We start from the raw sequence: 22055 nt of genomic DNA, 5'->3' as shown, positions 1-22055 counted from the left end.
TATGCTGATTTCCTACGTAATGTTCTACCGATGTTATTACAAGATGTTTGACTGCGATGTACTTCCAACATGATGGATGTCCGGCACATAGCCCGCGTGCGTTTGAAGCGGTATGGAACAGCATATTCCATGACAGGTGGATTGGTCGACGAAGCATGTTCACCGGATCTGACGTCCCCGGATTTCTTTCTGTGAGGAAAGTTGAAGGATATTTGCTATCGTGATCCACCGACAACGCCTGACAACATGCGTCAGCTCATTGTCAATGCATGTGCGAACGTCACGGAAGCCGAACTACTCGTTGTTGAGAGGAATGTCGTTACACGTATTGCCAATTGCATTGAGCTTCACGGACATGATTTTGCGCATTTATTACATTAATGTGGTATTTACAGGTAATCACGCTGTAACAGCATGCGTTCTCAGAAATGATACGTTCACAAAGGTACATGTATCACATTGGAACAAACGAAATAAAATGTTCAAACGTACCTGCGTTCTGTATTTTAATTTAAAAAACCTACCTGTTACCAACTGTTTGTCTAAAATTGTGAGCCATATGTTTGTGTCTATTACAGCGGCATCTATCACAAAGCTAAAAAAGTGGTCCAACTAAAACATTCATATTTCTTTACGTACTAAATGAATATGTAATAAAAAATGTGGGTTCCTATTTTTAAAAAAACGCAGTTGATATCCGTTTGACCTATGGCAGCACCACCTAGCGGGCCAGTCATAGCGCCATCTGGTTTCCCCCTTCAAGCTACACAAGTTTCGTTCTTTGTAGTTTTTTCGATTTTATGCTTATTTCGTGAGGTATTTCGCCCAGTCACGATCAATGGAAAATATATATATATATATATATATATATATATATATATATATATATATATATATATATATATATAAAACTGGGAAGCATGCTGCCGTGTTGTGATTTCCCTAAATCACTCCAGGCAAATGCCGGGATGGTTCCTCTGAAAGGGCACGGGGCCTTCCTTCCCCATCCTTCCCTAATCCGATGAGACCGATGACCACGCTGTCTGGTCTCCTTCCCCAAACCAACCAACCAACCATGCTGCCGTGTCACTGGTCAGCGTTGAAAAACTGGTAAAATTGCTAAACTGATCGCACTATCAGCTGTGATGTTTATTGCAGTACATCAATGGTATCTTTTCCATCCCATCTGCCCACTCTCAAACAAGTGATGTCAGTCAGTCATTATGTGGTAATCAACATTACCACATAATGACTGACTGACATCACTTGTTTGAGATGGAGAAAGAGTCTTGGTGGGACCAATACCTCCCAGGGATAGCCAGCACCGAAACAGTGATTGTGTACCTGACTGCAGTGCGAGGAATAAGTCAAAACGGAACACCGAGCCATAGGCTACCCCATCACAGTGAAAGATGAGTTTAAATTTAGAGGTCATCAGTCACCTTCATACGGCTGTTTGAGAACACTCCACAATGCTACAAAACTCTTCCGGTTTTGTGACTGTCTTTTATTTCACTCATACAGTGTGTGTGTTGTGGGAGTAGTAGCAACATGGTTTAGACAGTGCAATGTCCAGTTTTCTGTGTGAGCCAGTGGATCTAGACATGTTAATGGCAGTTTAGAAACTGACACAGACCTCGAGGATGTGGTAGCAAAACAAAATGTGTGGCTATATACAAAGCTGTGGTAATACAGTGCTTGGTCGTGTTACAGCAGAAAAAAACAATGTATAAGACCACAAAACACAATGTATAAGACCACAAAACAGGGACCCTCTCTTGCAACTGATAGTCTGTGGGATATGGTCCTCCTACAGTGCAGGCACTGAAACTTTAGGGTGGTCTGGCCACCTGCTCCAATGGATCAATACCTGCATATTTAATAGGATCGCCACATACACTCCTGGAAATTGAAATAAGAACACCGTGAATTCATAGTCCCAGGAAGGGGAAACTTTATTGACACATTCCTGGGGTCAGATACATCACATGATCACACTGACAGAACCACAGGCACATAGACACAGGCAACAGAGCATGCACAATGTCGGCACTAGTACAGTGTATATCCACCTTTCGCAGCAATGCAGGCTGCTATTCTCCCATGGAGACGATCGTAGAGATGCTGGATGTAGTCCTGTGGAACGGCTTGCCATGCCATTTCCACCTGGCGCCTCAGTTGGACCAGCGTTCGTGCTGGACGTGCAGACCGCGTGAGACGACGCTCCATCCAGTCCCAAACATGCTCAATGGGGGACAGATCCGGAGATCTTGCTGGCCAGGGTAGTTGACTTACACCTTCTAGAGCACGTTGGGTGGCACGGGATACATGCGGACGTGCATTGTCCTGTTGGAACAGCAAGTTCCCTTGCCGGTCTATGAATGGTAGAACGATGGGTTCGATGACGGTTTGGATGTACCGTGCACTATTCAGTGTCCCCTCGACGATCACCAGTGGTGTACGGCCAGTGTAGGAGATCGCTCCCCACACCGTGATGCCGGGTGTTGGCCCTGTGTGCCTCGGTCGTATGCAGTCCTGATTGTGGCGCTCACCTGCACGGCGCCAAACACGCATACGACCATCATTGGCACCAAGGCAGAAGCGATTCTCATCGCTGAAGACGACACGTCTCCATTCGTCCCTCCATTCACGCCTGTCGCGACACCACTGGAGGCCGGCTGCACGATGTTGGGGCGTGAGCGGAAGACGGCCTAACGGTGTGCGGGACCGTAGCCCAGCTTCATGGAGACGGTTGCGAATGGTCCTCGCCGATACCCCAGGAGCAACAGTGTCCCTAATTTGCTGGGAAGTGGCGGTGCGGTCCCCTACGGCACTGCGTAGGATCCTACGGTCTTGGCGTGCATCCGTACGTCGCTGCGGTCCGGTCCCAGGTCGACGGGCACGTGCACCTTCCGCCGACCACTGGCGACAACATCGATGTACTGTGGAGACCTCACGCCCCACATGTTGAGCAATTCGGCGGTACGTCCACCCGGCCTCCCGCATGCCCACTATACGCCCTCGCTCAAAGTCCGTCAACTGCACATACGGTTCACGTCCACGCTGTCGCGGCATGCTACCAGTGTGAAAGACTGCGATGGAGCTCCGTATGCCACGGCAAACTGGCTGACACTGACGGCGGCGGTGCACAAATGCTGCGCAGCTAGCGCCATTCGACGGCCAACACCGCGGTTCCTGGTGTGTCCGCTGTGCCGTGCGTGTGATCATTGCTTGTACAGCCCTCTCGCAGTGTCCGGAGCAAGTATGGTGGGTCTGACACACCGGTGTCAATGTGTTCTTTTTTCCATTTCCAGGAGTGTATGTTCGGTGCCAGCACACAGACGATATTTGTAGTCGATATATATTTCAGAAGACAGGGATAAATATCTTATCAAGTTCTCTGTCAAATGACGTTATTGGAACTTTTATACTTCGCAGTATTTTTTCTGTTGGATGGTACAAAATAACGATGACAGAGAGAATGTTTGGATGATAGAGGTAAATGGAGGCTGAGAGATGCAGATCTCCCTTGGAATGCATTACCTGTATATAGTTAGGGGATGCACAGAAATGCAGTAACAAAATCGTCATCCTTCTTTCAGTTCCTGTACTGTCTTTTATACTACCTCGTGCTGCAGGAGAAGGCTTCATTTTGGCATTGACCTTACACATCAGTACACCGTTGGCGGAGCTATGACAAAATGCTCCCATTTCCACTGAGTGGTAAAAGAAACGGTCCTGTCGCATTAACTCAGCTCAACCTATTTCTCCACAGGGTGCAAAAGGTGGTAGATGTAGTGCTCTCCAACTTTTGTTCAGTTCTGACTTAAATTGGGATGATCACATGGACGAAGCTGCAGGGAGGACAGGGCAGAGACTGAGGAACAGTTTCAAGATCCAGAGGGACTGTCTAAAGGCATGTTGGAGTTTGCTGTAGCAGAGACGTTCAAAGAAGGTGACTCGTTTTGGGATATGAAAGTGGCATGAATATGATTCACTAGTAGTTGTAATCATTAAAAGACATCTCCATAGCATCCAGTACTATTATACGGTTGAATGGAGCGACTTGATTCCGAATCACATACAGCGTTTCTACAAGATAGCATAACGCTTGCGTGTGCTTGTGGAACCAAGACTGCTTTTTATGCAGGGTGACGGTAACACAGTCGCTGTGATCACGTTTTTAGTAGTGTAGTCCTTACGCGAAATGTATATTGGGGGCGGTAGACCCCTATATGGTCAGTTTCAAATGCTGGTTCTCGTTAGTGTTCCTCGAAAAGAACATCGTCTTCCCTTCAGGGATTCTATTTCAGCTACCTGATGAGTGTAATCCGACAACTGAAAAAGAAAAATTACTCACCATCCAAAGTGACTTTCATGATCAATTTATTTAATTAGCCTATCAATTTGAGCCAGTGGCATGTCGCCTGACGAATGGAGGCGATGGCTAGAGCACCACGAATACGATTCTTGACCTGGTTTTTTTTTTGTTTTTCGTTGGGACAATATTTTTAACGGTATTTGAATCTCTCGCCTACACAGGGAGAGACGACCATCGTAATAAAATCAGATGTATTACCGAATTTGGAAAGTGATACCTCGTATAAACCTTATATTTACAACTTATCTGTACTATTACCTTAAGAGAGAGTCTGAAAGTGAATAGGTGTCCTGTGACAGTGGTAGATCTTAGCACTCCATCATGAGTTAAAATTGAGTTTAATATTCTATTCATGCGATGCAGGACATGACAGATAAGAAAAGATGACAGAATACTTAGACGGAATCTAGCCTATGCCAAAGTCTTGTACAGGATATTCACAAGAAGTAACGACACTTTAGCGATGCTAAAATGCGTTTATGGTCTAATTTCTTCTATATCCGAAAATAACTCGTATAAAAGAGATGAACCTATACTTCGCGTGAGAAATTCGAGATGTATGGTCAACAACATTGCTGCCTCGGATTCGGTAAAGTAGGTTTTTTAACTGGTGGGTCTGTGTCAGGGTGGAATTTTTTAAAACTACTGCATACGTCCCAGCTGCTAGTTTTACAATGCACTGCGGCTGGCTGCAGCGTCTGTCACAAGGGGTAGGGAACCGGGGGTAATAGATCCCTACTCCCAGCACTCAAGCGTCGCCTAAATGGGGATGCAGCACAGTGGGCATATTTAAGTCGGAGGACCACAACTTACGAGGGTTGGAACTTAAATAGTGGCAACTATTCACAACCGATACAAAAGAGTTACATGTTTGCGCCTGTTACAGTCCTTCAAAGTAGTCACCAGCATTGTGTAGAACCCCTTGTCAGCGATGTGGAAGGCGTAGTATACCGTTAGCAGACCCAGTTCTGTTGATGGTGTGAATGGAGCAGTCTGACGCCTGTCGAATCTCTGGAACCCTTCTGAAGCGAATGCCACGAAGCCAAAACTGAAACGCCAATCCGACGAATAGCATCATTATAGGTCGCCGCGAAAGTCGAAAGTGCGTCAGAGCCCCAGTATGGAGAAAGTTAAGGTGATTCTCGTGTACGACTGTGATGTTGTTATCCTAACGCACTACGTTCCTCCACGGCAGACCGTCAATGCACAGTATTACTGTTCGTTTTTGGAGCATCCAGCTTTGCGAAAGATGGTGCGACACTTTGTGCGCATCCCACCTATCATTTTTGACGACAATGAGCTGGCGCATTACAGCGCAAGCTGTGGCTGCTCTGTTCGGTCCATGGAACTGGGAAGTACTTTACCATCCACCATACTCCCTGGATTAAGTCCTTGTGGCTTTGATTTGATTCCGAAGGTGAAGGAATCACTTCGTGGCATTCGCTTCAGAATTGTTCCAGGGATTCGACAAGCAGTAGACCGCTCCATTCGCACCATCAACAGAACAGGCTCTGATAAATGTATACTACGCCTTCCACTTCGCAGGCAACGGGTTCTACGCAACGCTGGTGACTACTATGAAGGGCAGTAACAGGAACAAACATGTAACTCTTTTGTATCGGTTGTGAATAAATATTTGCCACTATTTAAGTTGCAACCCTCGTACAGCGTACCGAACAATGTCACGCAGCAGGAGATACGTTAAAGAGTTCCAATCAAAACCACTTGAGAGCATTAACGTCGTAAACTCTCTAGCTAGTACTGATTTTAAAGCAGATCCTCCGACCAGGGCCGCTCCGCGAACATATTTCCACATCAGCGATTTATCATTTTGCACCCCTCCCTTCCTCCTCCCCCCTCCACTTTTTCCCCTCATTCACTTCAAAACGCGCCCGTTTTCGCTACTGGCTGTAAGTGACAGACAGTAAGCTGCGTGTTGTAAAAGTCCACAACGCGGCCTTGGCGTACCTCCTTCCAGCCCCACAGGCGGGATGAGGTCCTCCCTACTCGTCTTCGCATAGGCCATAGCCCTAGGACGCATGGCTTCTTGCTCCGGCGAGATGGCCCTGCAATTTGTGGTATATGTGGGGTACTGATCACTGTGCGGCACATTCTATTAGGCTGTAATTTGTTTGCAGACCAGAGGCAGATTCAAATTTCGCGCCACTATGAGGATGCAAATCAGGTTTGCTTTAAATACGCGCTATAACGGTCATGAGCGTTAGTTACCTTTGAGATTGGACATAGTGAGATGACGTTAGTCACGAAAGCCTGAGAGATGACGACGACGCCATTATCAACATTTCACTAAGTTTGAACGCGGATCTTTAATAGGGCTACGAGAAGCTTGGTGTTCCTTCTGCGATATTATAGAAGGACTTGGCACGAATGTAGCCACTATACATGATTACTGGCAGCGGTGGTCTCGACTTGTATGGCCGCAAGAAGACCGGGCTCCGGGCGACCACATGGTGCTACCGAGAGGGAGGACCATCGCGTTCGGTGTACGGCTCTGGCGCATCGTACTGCGACTGCAGCAGCAATTCGAGCAGCAACTTAGGCACCACAGTGACACAACGAACTGTTGCAAATCGATTACTTCAAGGACAGATCCGAGCTAGACGTCCTGTAGCGTGCATTACCCTGACACAACCACCGCCATTGACACCAAACTACGGCCGTTCGAGACTTCAGTGGAGTAAAGCAAGACGGCGGGCGGAGGTCTGTTGTGTTTTCTGATAAATACTGGTTTTGCCTCAGTGTCAGTGATGGTTATGTGTGTCTGCAGACTTGAAACGCTGGACCTACACATGGGGCTGTCTGTGGAGTGCGATTTCGTACGGCAGGAGGAGCACTCTAGTGGTAATCCCATGCACCTTGACTGCAAATATGCACGTCAACCAGGTAATTTGGCCTGTTGTGCTGTCATTCACGAACAGTATCACAGGAAGTGTTTTCCAGCAGGATAACACTTCCCCATACCGCTGTTGTAACACAACAAGCTCAACAGAGTGTCGACAAGTTGGTTTGGCCTGCTCGATTTTCAGATCTGTCTCCAATCGAGCACATTGTCGGATGACAACTGCAGCGTCGCCCACAACCAGCATTAACTGTCCCCGTATCGACCAACCTGGTGCAAAACCTATTGAACCCCATGCCACAAAACTTTGCAAGCTTGCGTTCAACATTCTGGCGGTTACACACATTTTAATCTGTGGGCTTCAACGTTAATCACTTAAATATGTTACCCAGACAAATGCATTACCAAAATTTCATTACTCTACATTGCTTATTTCTTGGTGATGGGATTTTTTCCCCATCAGTGTATCACTTTCAGCAGCAGAATGTAAGCACCTTTAATATCCTTAAACCATCAGCCATGTCATATGCAGTAGTTCTGCGGTTAATTCACTCAGTTATCGACAGTGAACGTCACACCCACCCCTTCGGCCACCTCACATGTTACTGCACGAAATCGCCAATACTTACCACCAGGAACAAGCATGTAAAGGTCGCCTTCTAATTGATAACGATGGTTCACCATCGAAACGCGTAGAGCATGAAATAAAAATCCGTGGTTACTGCGGAATCACATAGCTCTTTCATTCTAATTAACAGACACATTCCTCACAACAAAGACCATAAAGGTTGCAGCTGATACTTTAAATCTGTACTTATTACCAAAGTGGTTTCTTAATTTATTAGTTAACAAAAAGGTTAACTTTGAACGACACAGTGTTCAGTATCTTTAAATTTATGAAAACAAAATATAAAAATTTTAATAATTTCACTATGTTCATGTCCTATGTATAAAGTAATTATTACTATTTAATTTCGTCTCACATTTCTGAATTTTGTACTCAGTCGTATTGGCTGTTACCAGAAACGGTTCGCAATAAATAGATAAACATCTGTATATGAAATAAACCAATACATGTTGCTGGATTATTCTGCCGCAGTTACTGAGCTTCGCATATTACAATATTCCAGTGTAACTATACAGACTGCCATGTTACACTACAGCAACCTGCTAGTAGATACGCAACAATTATTACAAATATGCTTATACTGTTACAATTTCTTGTATTGTGCTTATGATTCCATTACGCCTTTGAGAAATGTTTTGTGATTAAAATGATGGCGTCTTGCTATTTGTCTTGTCTTGGCATTGATTATTATCAGTGAAATGCCAGTAACTTTATGATAGGTAGATCTTTTCCTGAACTTAAAGAAGTATTTATTCTTCTTTACATCATTACTATTTTATGATTTCAGCATCATATTTTAATAAGCTTAGGGACGTCATTACTTATCCTCACCTGCGCTCTCAGATCAAAAAGTTTGGTAGATACATTGCCTATCCGAGATATTGCTGTGATGCGTGTGAAAATATCTGCAGATTTTGTTCGTAACTTTCTCTCAGTCAGGCCCCCACTATTATAAATGTAACAATAACACTGCACACATTGTGGAATCGTAATCTTATTCCACGTATTGATACACATTTTGGAGAACCTGAGTCTTTATCTGTACGTCCTGTTACTCTGTGTTGCTTCTTCACTAAAACAAGGGCGCTAAAGACCTTGCTGTCGTGCACTCTCGAAACCTTATCACTATCGTCACCCACTAAAACAGAAGGTGTTTATGTCTCCAACACATGCGGGGTTTTGTTCATGCGACTAGCGCAGATGTTATACAACTATTTATCTTATGGCCTAATTAGCTTGAGTGGATGCCTGCAACGAAATATGTGATATCCTGCTAACCTCGTTTCTGTGCACGTGGAGTCATTAACGTCTCTGCCAAGTCGTCTGTAGCAGAGACTGCCAAGCTATGCACCACAACATGCCAGCATCTCTTATGTAGGACAAGGAATTAATTTTTCGCCTTCGGCAGCTTTCGCAGCGGTATTCGTTTTAACCACATGATTTTTCCTGTAATTGCTATAGGTAAGAATTTACCGTGATGTCACATATGACTTGAAATTTTAAGAAATTCAGGAGTATGACGCCAACGGCAGCCTTCCGGTGCTGATTTCGACGAATACCAGTATTGTTGCTAGCTACTGCCATTTTCTTCTATGATAAACATTTATTTCTCTGGTTAAATCACCAGAAGTATTAGCAGGACTGAGGTCGGAGATCAAAACAAACTCACTGAAGATAATAGATCGTTTCGAAAATATTCTTCGATTATCTGATGTGCGGATGTAATATTTGAAGAACAAACTGTCGGAGACTTTAGTTCGTGCCAGAGTTGAAAACGATGCTCAGAATTTTATTTTATATATAAACTATAAACGTTTGGTGAATCCAATACACTGGCTAAATTGCTTGCTATATGCTTGGTGTCGCCGTAATTGACATTTTCTTTCAGAGGTACATTGTTTGATGAGTGTTGCTTCCAATAAATCGAATTTCTGTTTGAATTCGAGATAACACACGTAAAGAAATTACACTGTTACGAAGGAACCGAGGCAATCACGGAATTTTACTTTCCGTTATTGTATCGCCTGCTGCCGAATCATAACGACTTCACGTATTTCAGAGTCAGGCGCAGTGAAAGCTTTAGGGGCTTCTTTTAACAGTTTTCAAATAGCACTCCAAGCAGTACAGTGAGCTGCTTAAATCAGTTCGTTGCGGAGTAAGGGTTCTTTTCAGCTGACTGTTGTCATTGTTGGCTGGGAGATCCCTGGGGGAAGATCCATCCATCTTGATGGGAACTGGAACCTTTTCTTCCCTTATCAGAGAGTGTTAGTTGTGTCTTACGAAAACATTATGAGCGCTACCCACCGCCAGATGCAATGGTACCTGCTTGCACTGCGAACACCTGACGCGCTAAGGAAAACATGCAGGGTACGTTATAGGTACAAGTGAGAGGAATGAGTACAGGACAATAAAACAAGCAAATGAAGCTAATAGACGTAGGTCACAAACCAGTGGTTTCCCAGTTATGACGTACACTCATGTGCACCCATGTCATTGTTCAACACTGTTAACGTTCGAGGCTACGTTTATACACAGCTTCGCTGCTGGCACATTGCTGTCGGTTAATTGACTATGTTACTTTCAATGGTGTGAAGCGAATGTGACTTTAAAGCAACCAGTACACAGCATGGATCTTCGACAAGTGCGTCGGTCGTGACTCACCAGTATCACGGTCTCCCCGACGCAAACCTGTAGGATATTGTACATAAATGCCTGTGGCTACGGCCTCCCGTCGGGTAAACCGTTCACCGGGTGCAAGTCTTTCGAGTTGACGCCACTTCGGCGACTTGCGTGTCGATGAGGATGAAATGATGATGATTAGGACAATACAACACCCAGTCCCTGAGCGGAGAAAATCTCCGGCCCAGCCGAGAATCGAACCCGGGCTGTTAGGTATGACATTCCGTCGCACTGACCACTCACCTATCTGGGGCGGACTGTTGGATATTGAAAATCTTTGGTATTACCAGCCAGGGGCGCCCGCAGAGAGGGATCATTGGGGGCAGCTTACGAATGCAAGAAATGGTTCAAATAGCTCTGAGCACTATGGTACTTAACTTCTGAGGCCATCAGTCCCCTAGAACGTAGAACTATTCAAACCTAACTAACCTAAGGACATCACACACATCTATGCCCGAGGCAGGATTCGAACGTGCGACCGTAGCTGTCACGCGGTTCCAGACTGTAGCGCCTAGAACCGCTCGGCCACTCGCGAATACAAGAAAGGACGTGTAATCGCAGGGCTTGGATTTTTATGACCTAAAATATCTGGAAATTATCATTAAATTACCTAAAAATGACGTAAAACATATAAAAAATGTGCTATAAAAATGAACTATTGTAGTGAAAAACTTTATAGGAAGTTGTAACCGAAATTATAAAAAGGATAATTCATTTAAGATCACTATATTCTTCATAGAGAAATCTCCTCTTTGATGATGTGGAAAGCCGGCCAGTGTGGCCGAGCGGTTCTAGGCACTACAGTCTGGAACCGCGTGACTGCTACGGTCGCAGGTTCGAATGCTGCCTCGGGCATGAATGTGTGTGATGTCCTTGGGTTAGTTAAGTTTAAGTAGTTCTAAGTTCTAGGGGAGTGATGACCTCAGAAGTTAAGTCTCATAGTGCTCAGAGCCATTTGAACCATTTGATGATGCGGAAAAAATTTGGAAAACCATGTTAGAGCTGTTCCACTGTACGGCAGCACGGAGACGTTCTTGAAAGTAAGAGGACATCTGTTATCGGACAAAATGTGCTTTTAGTTGGAAAATACTTCTACATTTACTGAGACAACTGAAGCGTGCACTTTTCTATTTTCCTTCCTTATCAAAAATGAATCTAAAAAAAGTCGACATACGAATATCGATATTGCACAAGTGGACACAGGTGCAATGTCGACACAAAATACCAATACTTCTGTTTTAATATTTATATCTGGTACAAGTTAACAACGGTATGTGACGCAAAAATCACAATAAGCAGATGAATCATCAACTTATTTTCTTCATTTATGAGTACATTCTTGAGGAAAATTGTTACATTTCGCCAGGGGCTCGTGCATTTTTTGTTCTTGCCAACATTGAAAGAAGGGAATGTTGTGTCTGAAGTGGATGTTAAACACAAATAAGGAAAATATCAAGTGAAATCTTAAAAATATACAGTTTTATGAAGTGCATTATCCTGCAAGTTGTCCTTGACCGGGAAGACGATATAGTTTCCACATAAATAGATTTGAAAATCGTTGACGACACTTTCGGCAGTGATCCAAAGCACAAGACGTGGAAAACGTTAAAAATTTTAACGGCAGGAAAACAGTTAATTCAAACAACAGGACTTACGACGGGACCAACAGAAAATAACGAAACTCGTGGCAAAACGTAAGTTCTTGGAATGTAAGACCAGGTTTTACTGTAATTATACAGTTAGCTTGTTTATGATTGTAACAGGTACTAAAAGTGCGCTGTAGAAACTAATAGGGGAAAATGGTGAGCAGACAGCAATGAGTCAAAATATATAAATCACATGTCTGGAGAAAATATTTTGTCCCTACTGCCATGAAAACCTGCAGGCGCTGCTGGTTTCTGCACTGTTGATAGCGTCGATATACTTCACGAATGCATTGTGGATTTTTGTGAATGCATTCGGAACACTCTTGGGATACCTAAACGTGTACAGGCAGATATGAGGAGACAAGCAGAGACCTTCTTTCACAACAATGGTGGTGGACCTGTGCAACAGTTCGCCTGGATGACAGCGTCTCCAGACACGACCATCGACTTGATGTAACGAGAAACGCGATTCATTCGGCCAGACGATTTGCTTCAGTTTATCTCCTGTCCAGTCTCGACGATCCTAAGCCCATTGTAACTGTTAGTGAAGATGTAGTTCGCTCAACATGACAAAACGTTGGGATCATCTACTGCGGAGTTCTGTGTTCAACATGTGCTGCAGTACAGTTGTGTCTGCACCAGCACCGTTCGCTGTCGTCGGAAGACGGAAGAGACTCGATGCGGGAGACGCCATAATTACTTGGGGTATTTAGTTGTTTTGTTTTATAACTTAAAGTATGCAACTAACGAGGCAGTGAAGATTTATCACAAACATGTCACCCTTATCATTAAATGTCACTCAACGATGCATCAATGACATAAGCGATCAAGGGACACCGTTCATGCCTCACAACAAGGGTTGGGATAACTTTAAGGGAAGACAAGTGGAAGGTGGACCCACATATATCGTAATTTGTTGTTTCACAGAATATACTCTATTGTTTGACAACATGATTATGACTGCAAACTAAAAACCTTGTCAAAAGGAATAACAACGCTCGCAATAATTTAAAGAACTGGAACAGGCTCAATTCATTAAAGACAAACCTTAACAATTTATACCATTAAGTACAGGGTTTGAAACCAGGAATACACAGTTCGCAAATATAAGTAAGAAGTCACACCAACGAGGTGTGACTGCAAGCAGGTTCAACAAACTTGAGTTTAACCAGTAAAATGAAATACAAATGACTGCCACTAAATGTGCTAACGATTCCCAACCACACCTAACACCTTAAACAGACAGACAACTAACAGAAAGGATAACAGTTCACACCACTGATTGTGGCTGTCCAATTCCACATTAAAACATACATGGCCTCGCGATAACAAGTGCAATAAAAATAAAAAAAACAACACACAACTCCACTCAGATGTGAAGGAGTCGTGACCTCCACACTTCCAAGCAGGGGTGTTAGGGCCTCCAATCCATACATGCAGTCTTTGAGGAGCTGTAAAATTTAAGCTTGGGGAGTTGGCTGGAAACTTGCGGACCAGGTTGCACGTGGCGCCCACTGCTCTTCCCGCAACTCGCCACTATGAGTCTTAACCCAACCGGCAAGATTTGCCCCCGACTGATTTAACCACTTGCGCCTTCTTGAGGCCCATACCTCCGGCCGCTGTGGCCGAGAGGTTCTAGGCGCTAAGTCCGAAGCCGCGCTGCTGCTACTGTCGGTTCTAGACGTTTCAGTCCGGAACCGCGCTGCTGCTATGGTCGCAGGTTCAAATCCTATCTCGGGCATGGATTGTGTGATGTCCTTAGGTTAGTTAGGTTTAAGTAGTTCTAAGTCTAGGGGATTGATGACATCCAGTGTTAAGTCCCTTAGCGCTTAGAGCCATTTGAACCATTTAAGGCCAATACCTGACTGCTGGAGTCCCCCAAAGGCAACAACTTGCCGCATGTGCACTCCAGTTAACAGTCAGAACCAAGGCCCGCCAAAAACCAACAACACACGCTTCGACCAAAGACCCTAACTCCCTATACATGACGATGTTTGGTTTGTGGGACGCTCAACTGCGCGGTTATCAGCGCCTGTACAAATTCCCAATCTTTACACAGTTCAGTATCGCCACTTTCTCGAATGACGATGAAATGATGAGAACTTCGCAAACACCCAGTCCCCTGGCAGACAAAATCCCAAATGTGGCCATAAAAGATGAAGTGCTTCTTGTGTCACTTCCATTTGGAGCAGATGCATGTTGCCATTTTAATGTCCTGTCGTCGGACCTGCCACAGATCTTCACCTATTCTGCTTTACAGAGTGGGCACGCCTGCGACTTACACGTTCTGTGATGAAGCATGAAATTCCAACAACTTGTTGCCTGCTTGTGAGTTAAGGGTCCTTCAAACATGGTGTTCATGACAGCAGCATGTGAACAGGTGACCTGGTTTCCTTTTCATAATTCACTCATTCATCAATGCTGGGCCATAGCGCATCACCTTTTGTGAACTATCTTATGTCGTTGGATGTATTGGGACAACCTACATTCTGGCACAAAGTACCATTATCCAAGATGGCGGCGGTGACGTCACCCAACCCCAACATGCATTCTGGCATAAAGTACCTATATCCAAGATGGCGGCGATGACGTAACCCAAGATGGCGGCCATGACGTCATCCAAGATGGCGGATTTTGGCGGCAAGTCCATCCCCCCGTTCCCGTGATGTCTTTTATACTACTTCATGTTGCAGGAGCAGGCTTCGATTCTGTCGAATGGTTACAACATGGTTCTGTCAGCTTCGCCTGTTTCTGTACAAATTGCAGGAGGTGGTAGATATAGTTCCTCTGACCTCTAATCAGTTCTGACTTACACTGGAACGATCACATGCGCAAAGGTGCAGGGATGGTAGCGTAGAGTCTGAGGAGGCATTTGCAGGATGCAGAGGGGCCACCTAAAACGACATGGTAATTTTACTGTAGCAGATAGATTCGAGACAGGTGGATCGTTTCTAGATATGAGAGTGCCAGAAATATGACTGAGTAGTGGTTGTAATCATTAAAGGTCCCATTGCAGGTATGTGCTTGAATGGAAAGACTTGATTCCAAATCCCAGACAGCATTTGTAGCAGAGAGCGTGGCATTGGAGATCTGAAAAGCTTGTGTTACATTTCTTACGACTTAATCATCACCCAATCTACTATTGTTTGTGATCCTTCTCAATCAACCATTGCCTATAGCCCAGTGGATATATCAACGACCCTCTGACATTGCATCGAGATGGAATGCGTTACAAATACTATAGAATTATCTAGCTGGGGCGGTGTGAGGGAGCTGAAGATAGCACTTACGTACCATGTTCTTTAGCCAAATCACTTTCATAATGGGGTAATTTTACCATGAGGTTGCATCATGGGCTACATGTTGGTTGGATAATACACATTCCTTCGATCACCATCTCGGTATTTATCTAGAAGAAACCACATCATTCAGAGGTAATGTCATACCTCAATTTATAAAAACAGTATAGCTTTTAACATTGATACTTGTGTGCACCTGTGGAACCAAGACCACTTGTGACAGTAACATACAGTAGTTTCTGTGATCGGGTTTTTCTACCATGTGGCCGAATACATCCCTCTTTCTAAGACACATTGGTAGCACTCCTGAGACCTCAACATTTAGTTGTAAGTACAGGAATAAAATATATATATGACCGGTTTCCTAGGTTAATGATTCTACCTGTGCATGCTTGACGTGCAGTTCTGGTGACCTGTGTGGGGATGATTCACATTCCCCATTAATAGTAGAAACCCTCCAAATGGAGAGACCTGTAGGAGTGCATGAATGTAGATGAATTAACCATGTTGTCCTCTAGACGACCGAATAACGAACTAATACTTAGTATGTGTTGGATAGCTTTCGTGATCTCATGGAAATTTGATAAGATTCAATATGGGCATGTGTTTGTGCTAGACCATTATTCCCTCCCATGTGAACTGTTCAGTTTACTGTTTCTTCACATTTCCCATCTTTATTTAGTTGCGAGAAGATCGTTTGTGCTGTGTGCATCTAGCAGGCAGAAGACACATTTGCCAGTTCTCTAGACATGAGAAACACCTTCATTGACCATGTAAATTATAGGGATGATTTTGAATCTGTTACATCACTGAGATCGGTATTCGTCGGTGGAAATATCATTTTTCGTCTGTTTGTTTCTAGTCACTCAGTGGTCTAGAGCATGCTCCACCTAGCTAAAGTTTGAGGTTTGTATAGAAATAATTCCCAGTCTATATCTTCAGAATGATATTGTGTGAGCGATTGGTAGAATACTACTGTGTGCAAACCACGCGGATTTAGATATGTTCTTGCAATCCCAGGGTCTGGAGATGGGTGTAGAAACGTGAGCAAGCTGGCAGGGCTGGACCAGAAACAGTAACATGTTTGTACCAAGGGGTGGAAACGAGCCAATCTTTGCACAACAGTTCTGACAGTGACTTCGATCCACTGACGGGTTTCTGACGTAAAAGGGATGATTTTGTATGGCGAAGGTTATGAATTGTATGTTAATACATCGTCACGGTACACAGTGATACATTACTGGGTTGGAGATCAGTTTTACGCTCTACTATTCAACCTCCTGACCACAGTGGGAGAACACTGTAACTGTGGAAGAGTCTTTCCATGTTTGAAAATATGCATGGCACTTTGCGAGGTTTAGTTGTTGGTGCAATATGGCGATCAGTCTAAAATAGTTTATTGTCACTGAATGTCACGTATGTAGAAAGAAAGAAATGGTGGATGGTGCTTCCCTAGGATTGAGGAGCATCATGACTTGTACCTCGTGTGAGTATAGGCATACCATAATTTTTTGGAGTGCTGTACAGAGATAAAAGATATCTGCACTGTTGTGTAAAATGTGTACATATTGAATTGTAAAATTACTGTGGCTTAAGTTGTGTGAAATGTGTATATATTCCAATGTAAAGTTACTGTGGTTCATGTTGTGGCATGACTAGAGAAGATGAGTGTGTGTCCTTACCGTGAGGGACATATAGATTCAGCACATCGATAATCACAAGAGTATGAGAGAGATTTTTTACGTGGAAAATTATGTGTGTTATAGATACTGAGCTTCATTCCAGAAGCACAGCCGTCAAGAGGAGACATCATATGTATATCGTTTGGTGTCAGACTGTAGCAGCAATCGTAATATTTAATTGTAGATACACTGGTAAATATGTTCCTGGCTTCCAATATTCTTGTTAGTCTCGCATGTATTTGAAGATCTGTAGACAACTTTGTGGGTTTAACTGTCAATGCAATGTAGCTACCTGTGCAAAATAATTTTACATCTGAAAGTCCCCTTTGCAAAAAGAAAGAAAAAGTGGATGGTGCTTCGATACTGATGGCATCAGTAACTCGGGGGGTAAATTCGACAAGAGCCAATCATAATGCTCGATTCATTCACATCCTTTGTGCTGGGATAAAGGAGTCTCTACATAGCAGTGATAACGTTTGTGTATGTTGAAAGCCTGAAGGGTAACACGTGATGGATGGGGTGCCATGTTAGGGCCATCGTGAGGAATGCATTCGGCGATATTACGCGTTATTTTCGTTAACAGGTTCTGTTAGGGCAAGAATTTCCATGCATACAAGCTGAGACATCAAGAAAGCGAGCGTTAACTACACTCCTGGAAATTGATATAAGAACACCGTGAATTCATTGTCCCAGCAAGGGGAAACTTTATTGACACATTCCTGGGGTCAGATACATCACATGATCACTCTGACAGAACCACAGGCACATAGACACAGGCAACAGAGCATGCACAATGTCGGCACTAGTACAGTGTATATCCACCTTTCGCAGCAATGCAGGCTGCTATTCTCCCATGGAGACGATCGTAGAGATGCTGGATGTAGTCCTGTGGAACGGCTTGCCATGCCATTTCCACCTGGCGCCTCAGTTGGACCAGCGTTCGTGCTGGACGTGCAGACCGCGTGAGACGACGCTTCATCCAGTCCCAAACATGCTCAATGGGGGACAGATCCGGAGATCTTGCTGGCCAGGGTAGTTGACTTACACCTTCTAGAGCACGTTGGGTGGCACGGGATACATGCGGACGTGCATTGTCCTGTTGGAACAGCAAGTTCCCTTGCCGGTCTAGGAATGGTAGAACGATGGGTTCGATGACGGTTTGGATGTACCGTGCACTACTCAGTGTCCCCTCGACGATCACCAGTGGTGTACGGCCAGTGTAGGAGATCGCTCCCCACACCATGATGCCGGGTGTTGGCCCTGTGTGCCTCGGTCGTATGCAGTCCTGATTGTGGCGCTCATCTGCACGGCGCCAAACACGCATACGACCATCATTGGCACCAAGGCAGAAGCGACTCTCATCGCTGAAGACGACACGTCTCCATTCGTCCCTCCATTCACGCCTGTCGCGACACCACTGGAGGCGGGCTGCACGATGTTGGGGCGTGAGCGGAAGACGGCCTAACGGTGTGCGGGACCGTAGCCCAGCATGACGGTTGCGAATGGTCCTCGCCGATACCCCAGGAGCAACAGTGTCCCTAATTTGCTGGGAAGTGGCGGTGCGGTCCCCTACGGCACTGCATAGGATCCTACGGTCTTGGCGTGCATCCGTGCGTCGCTGCGGTCCGGTCCCAGGTCGACGGGCACGTGCACCTTCCGCCGACCACTGGCGACAACATCGATGTACTGTGGAGACCTCACGCCCCACGTGTTGAGCAATTCGGCGGTACGTCCACCCGGCCTCCCGCATGCCCACTATACGCCCTCGCTCAAAGTCCGTCAGCTGCACATACGGTTCACGTCCACGCTGTCGCGGCATGCCACCAGTGTTAAAGACTGCGATGGAGCTCCGTATGCCACGGCAAACTGGCTGACACTGACGGCGGCGGTGCACAAATGCTACGCAGCTAGCGCCATTCGACGGCCAACACCGCGGTTCCTGGTGTGTCCGCTGTGCCGTGCGTGTGATCATTGCTTGTACAGCCCTCTCGCAGTGTCCGGAGCAAGTATGGTGGGTCTGACACACCGGTGTCAATGTGTTCTTTTTTCCATTTCCAGGAGTGTATTTCTGGGAGGCTATACAATTTCCGAGAGGTAGACTTGGCTCTTATTTTACAAAGCCATCTACATCTACATCTTACATCCATACTCCGCAAGCCACCTGACAGTGTGTGGCGGAGGGTACTCTGAGTACCTCTATCGGTTCTCCCTTCTATTCCAGTCTCATATTGTTTGTGGAAAGAATGAATGTCAGTATGCCTCTGTGTGGGCTCTAATCTCTCTGATTTTATCCTCATAGTCTCTTTGCGAGATATATGTAGGAGGGAGCAATATACTGCTTGAGTCCTCGGTGAAGGTATGTTCTCAAAACTTCATGAGCTACTGAGCGTCTCTCCTGCAGTCTTCCACTGGAGTTCATCTATCGTCTCCATAATGCTTTCGCAATTACTAAAAGATACTGTAACGAAGTGTGCTGCTCTCCGTCGGATCTTCTCTATCTCTTCTATCAACCCTATCTGGTACAGATCCCACACCAGTGAGCAATATTCAAGCAGTGGGTAAACAAGTGTACTGTAACCTACTTCCCTTCTTTTCGAATTGCATTTCCTTAGGATTCTTCCAATGAATCTCAGTCTGTCATCTGCTTTACCGATGATCAACTTTATATGATCATTCCATTTTAAATCACTCCTAATGCCTACTCCCAGATAATTTATGGAATTAACTGCTTCCAGTTGCTGACTTGCTATATTGTGGCTAAATGATAAAGGATCTTTCTTTCTGTGTATTCGCAGCACATTACACTTGTCTACATTGAGATTCAATTGCCATTCCCTGCACCATGCGTCAATTCATTGCAGATCCTCCTGCATTTCAGTACAATTTTCCATTGTTACAACCTCTCGATATACCACAGCATCTTCTGCAAAAAGCCTCAGTGAACTTCCGATGTTATCCACAAGGTCATTTACATATATTGTGAATAGCATCGGTCCTACAACACTCCCCTATGGCACACCTGAAATAACTCTTACTTCAGAAGACTTCTGTCCATTGAGAATGACATGCTGCATTCTGTTATCTAGGAACTCTTCAATCCAATCACACAATTGGTCTGATAGTCCATATGCTCTTACTTTGTTCATTAAACGACTGTGGGGAACTGTATCGAACTGTATCGTCAGAATACCGTGACGTCAGAATAACACTGAGAACCTTTTAGATGGCGAGTCACCAAGTGGAAGTTTCGTGGCGAGATGTCAGTCACGCTGGGACAGGTACGCATGGCTGGGTGTAGTTCATATGTTCTATTAGGATCGCTACGGGGAAAGCAGCCTGTGCTATTCTGGAACTGGTTTCCATAGTGCAGTCTGTGACATCAGTATCCATAGGTACAGCGGCAGCATCGGTAAACACTTGTGCCGCCTGGAGGAGTTTCGAGTATTGGATCAGTGTGAGCATGCCTTGGAGTTCTGTGGTAAGGTGGACATGGGTGTGTGCTGCACCTCACATGATCAGCAAGGACATTATCACGGAGGAGGCAGCCATGTGTAATCAGGCCGCTGTGATCAGCATGGTTTCTGCAGCCATAACCCACTAGCTTGAGGGAGGGTGGCCCATGGACACCAGAGTGATGCTGTCGCAGCTGCGGCTAGGGTGGGGACTTGGCCAGAAGTGGCGCCCATGTGTTTTGTTAGAATAGTGGGCAGATTTCTATTGCACAATCTGTGTCGTCTGTATACGTATGTAGACTATACACTGTGACGTCACTATGCGCATGCTGGCTACACATGTGGCATGAGTGTCATTACAATCACAAGCAGATCTGTGACGTCAGTATGCGTGTCACACACGGGTCTATAGCGTCTGCGAGGGTGAGTCACTCTGCAAATAGGTCTTCGCTGGAGTGCAGTTGTAGATGGGAACGATTTCAGCAGTGAAGAACACACAGGCACATGGTCCAGAGGACGACTTGGCGCTTATGTAGATAGCGATTTGACGTCCGTATGTGTGTGCAGGCTATATGCTGTGATGTCACTATGTGCTCATGCACGCTAGACACATCAGAGGTGTCCTGTTAGAATTGCAGGAGAGAGAAAGAGGTTGAACAGATGAGACAGATGATAGCACTCTCTGTGTACTAGATCAGTTGGGCACTGGACCTCATGGCGAACATACCAAATGGCGGTAGTAGCTCAAATTGTTTAAATGAAGACTGGTGCACGATTTCGACAGTTGACAATTATCAAGCATGTTTGCAGAGTCTTTTAGTGGTTCGCATGTCTGTAGGTTGCATGGCGTGACCCCGAGCATGTGACAGTGTGTGTTTTGTATCAGTGTAATAAATATACTCCATCTGTAAATAAACTGTTCCAAAATAAATAAAGTACACTCCTTCCTCTCTCCACAAGCCCATTGCAGGCTGAGTCCTTTTCTCACCAATCCCTAGGAAGAGGTGGCGGATGGGTGACTTAGGCTAGTGGAGGTAGTCCAACTGTCCTTTCTTTCACACCATATTCTTAGCTTAGTACAGAAACCCCAAGTGACCTTTCTTTAGCGCCAAAATTCAAACTTGGAGCCAGTTCCTAGGGGGATGTGGCGGCCAGGTGACTTAGGTTAGTGGAGGTAGCCCAAGTGAGCTATCTTCCCGCGATTTTCTTAGGTTAGTAGAGATAACCATGGTGTGATGCATTATCCTGTTGGAATTTGAACTTCCTGACATTTTTCTGGGGGAGGGGAGGGGGTTTAGGTTATTGGAGGTAGCCCAATTGACCTATCTTCCCACCAAAATTTAAACTTCCCGCCAAAATCCACCATCTTCAATGACATCACATCCACCATCTTGTATTACGTCATCGTCGCCATCTTGGATAAAGGTT

Source organism: Schistocerca americana, chromosome 7 (assembly GCF_021461395.2).
Source record: "Schistocerca americana isolate TAMUIC-IGC-003095 chromosome 7, iqSchAmer2.1, whole genome shotgun sequence".
Classification (NCBI taxonomy): domain Eukaryota; kingdom Metazoa; phylum Arthropoda; class Insecta; order Orthoptera; family Acrididae; genus Schistocerca; species Schistocerca americana.
This window is presented reverse-complemented; position numbering follows the sequence as displayed.